Consider the following 4,841-nt stretch of genomic DNA (forward strand, 5'->3'; position numbering starts at 1 on the left):
TTAAATATTCATGGAGACACTTTGACACAGAGGTGATATCCACTCAATGAATCCTCGGCTGATAAAATCCTGTTGATTAACGTCTGAGGCGGGCGGGTAAATGCCATGTGAGGACAGGTGCGGGGCTGGTATACCGCCCTCCTCCTCCCTCTTTAATCTACACGAGTCCCCAGCTGATCTCTGGGTAAATTTACATTCCAGCGGCCCGAGCAGTGCACATGCCACGGCGCAGTCATCTGAATGTAAATGTCGAGCTGATTGCAGAGAGTCTCTGGTGGGCCGAGGCAGGGTATCAGCGAACAAACAGGCTGCGTGTCCTCAGCGAGGTCAGCGCCACCTGTCCGATACAGAGATTACAACAGGTCTGATCTGGAAACAGTGAAGGACGCCAAGAAAGTGAGAAATAAGGGAAGATAATCGACAATGGCTGTGTCCCGAAACCGCATACTTTCATACTATTCATGCTCGATCCAACGTTACATTAAGAAGTATAATCCGAAATCATAGTATGCAATTTTGTATGTGCAATAAATACCTGGATGTATACTAGATCAGCCCGAATTTTTTGAGCATGAACGGGAGCAAACTGGTCATTCTAAACCGCCCCACAATGCACTGCGACTCTCAGACTGTCCAAACTGCGGAGCTCGCCAGCCAGCCAACGAGCTCACAGGAAGTGCCCGACAGACATCCTTAGAGCTCACAGTGTACCAGTGAAATCAGGATTGTGTTGACGGCAGATCTGTTGCTATTTCAGTAGTGAGATATGAACAGCCACAGCCACAGACACACAGCATCACCAACAAAACACAAGCTAACTAGCAGCTAAATCATAAGCAACAGTCAGCTGGAGGTCTGCAATTATTTTCTGCCAATGTTTTTTCTGGTTCATATCTTAGGTCCAGGAGGGGAAAGACACATCAAACAGGCATGCCTGCTGCTGCCATGGTGAATTCAGATATTGCGCAGGTACAATCAGCAACAAAAGTCCTGAATTTGAGGAATCGACCCGTGGCTCTGCTCTCACTGTGAGTGTGTGCAGTCGTACCACCAAAATGTCAAAAATCATCCGACCGGCCAGGATCAGTACTTTTGCTCCCCTGTATACTGCACAACAAATGACGTGGGTCTGGCAAAAAATCTAAAACTTCAGAATCAGTCGTGCGACTGAAAAATCACCTGAAGTCGTACAGCTTTAACATTCCTCACACTACAGGAACATCTGACAAGATAACTCTTGGACCACTTAAAAATCAGGACTTTGTTCACTTTTGTTGAAAAAAGGGATGAGAGTCGGATCGCTATGAAAAGATATCTGTAGTGCAGATAATAATCCAGTGTTTGATGCCGTCTCTGTTCTCTGGAATACAGTTTCAGTCACACTGTAAACAAAGATGTGTTTGATTCTATGAAGTGTGGATTTTATTCACTTTAAATATAAGTTCATTAAAGTTATTTTAACTGTTTGGTTTTGTTGTTATCATTATAGCTCATAAAATGAAGTAACATTCTTTAATGTCCAGGTTTTTCTCTTTGTCAGTCAGCCCAGCTTTAGGTCACGTGCTGTATTGAAATATTGATCCCAGTATATTTAAAACAAATGTATGATTTATACGGGATGTTATATAACACACAAACTTATTATCTCTTCATGTTTTCTTCCCTGCAGTGAAAGCGCTCCCCCCTTTCTTCGCTCGTTATCTCTCTCTGTGTCTTGTGCCCTTTCTGCTCCTCTTCATCAACAAATCAATTACTTCCTTTTTGTCTTTTATCTTCTCTCCTCCTCCCCTCCTCCTCTTCAGCGTCCTGGTTTGATGTTGTGAGGCCGGTTCAGGTGAATTCTGCTCCTCTTGCTTTCGTTTTTTTCTGCTTCGAGTTTCATCTTCTGCCCTTATTAAACTTCGAAGGAACTCAACCTAGAAATGCATCAATCTGATTGGTTCAGTGGGCGGGCGACCCTGATGCTCATGTTAGAAACTCGGAAGAAAACATCTCTCTCTCTCTCGCTCTCTCTCTCTCTCTCTCTCTCCCCCTCTCTGGATAACCTGCGTCCCCCTGAGACGGCATCTATATCCACACAGAGGGATTACTGCTGCTGAGAGTCGACTCAGGACACAAAGTCGCCTTAATTCACCACAAACTTATAGATTCTTTACAAAAACTGCAGCAAAGAGGATGAAAACAAGGAAAAGTTTCTGATCAACCTTTCAGAACATAAACAAACTAGTCTACAGATCAAGAAAGGAAAGATTTGCTTCGATTTCTTTTTCATTAAAATTAATTCAGATGAACGTCAGAAGGATTTAAGACAGGAAAAAATTAATTTGACCAGCAATTCCTCCAGTGTCCACTAGAGGCTGCCTCCTGCAGTGAGTCAGTCCCCATAGAGCTCGATGTTAAGATATTCAACTTTACAGCAAAAATTAACATGTTTACAGCCTGGTACAAAAACAGTTTTTGGTCGATCGCTCATTCCTCTCTTTATGACAGCTGTACCAGCTTAATTGTTACGTTATATCAAAGCTTAAAGTACAGTAGAATTAGGGGCGTGGCTTCTTTGAGTGACAGGTGTGAGCTGCTAGCTGTCTGCTAGGTGTCGCCTCGGCTAATTCAGTCACTTATCTTCTGGGATGTGTTTGTGCTATTGGAGATTTTGTTATCTAGTATCAAATAATCTGTCTTGCTGTGAGCTTTATCGTACTTACATACCGTCCAACAAGTCTGAGCTACAAGTTTTACAAGCAGTCACATTACAACATTTAAATAAATGTAACGTAACACATTATTACAATTTGTGGAATAGGTGTGAATGCAACCTAGATTCTCAGGATCTCAAGAAAGATTTAAAAGGTCAAGCTGAAGTTTCTGAAAAATCTCCCAACAAATTCTCAGGATCTTGCAGAAGTTTTCGTCGGATCTCGAGAAAGTTTAGCCAGGATTTTAATATAGTTTTCAGAATCAAAATATATATAAAAAAAAAAAATCAATATCTTGCAAAAATTTTCTCAGGATTTCACAAATAATCAACCTACATTTTTTCCCCTCGATGTAACGTCTGGGTTTCCGTGATGTCCCTCCTTCTGTCCTGTTTCCTTTCCTTCTCTTTTTCCGTATATCCCTGCATGTTGTTTCATCCTGTTGTTCTCCTCTGTTCCATCTATTCTGCTTCCTTGTTGTCTTTTCCTACTCCTTTCTCCAAGTTTCTCCTTTGTTTCCTTGTTGAAAGAAAAAGCACGATGTAACTTTTTTAAATCTGTAAACACGAGGATTATTTTACTCTCGGCATACCTTCTGACATAGATCGGTTCCCAGAGTGCATTGCTGCTACACCACAGGTGCATTTACAGACAGAAAACCACCATCAGAGTGTCTGCAGGTTAACGTGGGTTCAGCAGAGTGAGCAGGCTGAGAATAAATCTAACCCGCGTAGAAACCTCCAGTCTGCAGCATCAAACGAGTTCAAACATAAACACGACGCTTTTAACCGCCGAAGCTCTTCTGACGGTTATTCCCAGCAGACTTGAACGCGGCATTATCTCTTCGCTTTGAACCTGCTCACCCTCTCCTCCTCCCGCGGCGCGTCGAAGCGCTCTGTACATTACTGTTGATGTATGAGCGTTGATCTTGCAGGTTATGTGTGGATGTTGGGGGAGAGACGGTCCGTGTTGCTGCTGAACACATTGTGCAGAGAAAACAGCTTCTCCCCTGTAAGCTGTCCTACATAAAGTCACTGATGAACTTCACCTGAACTTCTGCTGCTGTGGCAGCTCTTAATGCTCACCTAAACACACAAACACTCAGACTCACACTTTCCTGTTACAAGTGTTCCTCTGTTCATAAACTGGAACAGAAAGGCACATCTCAACAACTTTATTGTTCAAGATTATTGTTCTGTTTAACTGCAGAGTCCCTTTGCACCTTTAAGAAAAAGCTAAAGACCCAGCTCTTTCATGAATACCTATGACTTTTATGATGACGATGGTTACTTGAGTTGTCGGCCGTTTATTACGCACACAGAGCTCAAACTGTGCATACACTTCCGATGCTGACTAGTTTCTCTGCGCTGATTCTACTCCGGTCCCCGGCATGAGTAACGTGCCTCTCGCACACACCTGCCGAACACACACTCCCCTCGTTCTCTCTCTCTCCTCACTCGCACTGAGCCATTCACAGACTGACATACGCTACTCGTATAACACAAGGCGGTGCGTAATCTATGCGTAAAAGATAGAAAAATGTTCCATGTAATGCATCTAATCATCTTTGGAGATTTCGCTCTGCTGATGGATTTGATCTTGCTCTTTCTGCGAATGAGTCTCCATGCTGTGTAGCTAGATGAGCCTCCTGAATTTGCACTCAAAATGCTGTCAAAACTTTCATGTATTGGGCGCTGGTGGCGCAATGGTTAGTGCGAGCGCACCATGTATGGAGGCTGTCGTCTCAAGCGGGCGGCCCGGGCTCACATCCCACCTGTGGCCTCCCTCCCGCATGTCGTTCCCCACTCTCTCTCCCTGATTTCCAACTCTATCCACTGTCCTATCTATCCATTAAAGGCACAAAAAGCCCAAAAATAAATATAAAATAAACCAAAAAAACTTTAATTTATAATTTATAATAATTGCCAACGGAGCCGGCAAGAAAAAGGCGCGGAGAACACAACAAAAACAAAAAAACCACCCTAAATCACAGAGATACCGATTCGCACAGGACTAATATTATCACATAACCTCTGTGTTTGGCGAAATATGGTAGGTAATTTGCGGTGGAATTTTTACTTTACAAATTACGGAAGATGGCAGATTCGCACTGGATTAAGATCACAGACGACCTCCGCATTTCTT

The sequence above is a fragment of the Labrus mixtus genome, chromosome 19, assembly GCF_963584025.1.
Source record: "Labrus mixtus chromosome 19, fLabMix1.1, whole genome shotgun sequence".
Taxonomy (NCBI): Eukaryota; Metazoa; Chordata; class Actinopteri; order Labriformes; family Labridae; genus Labrus; species Labrus mixtus.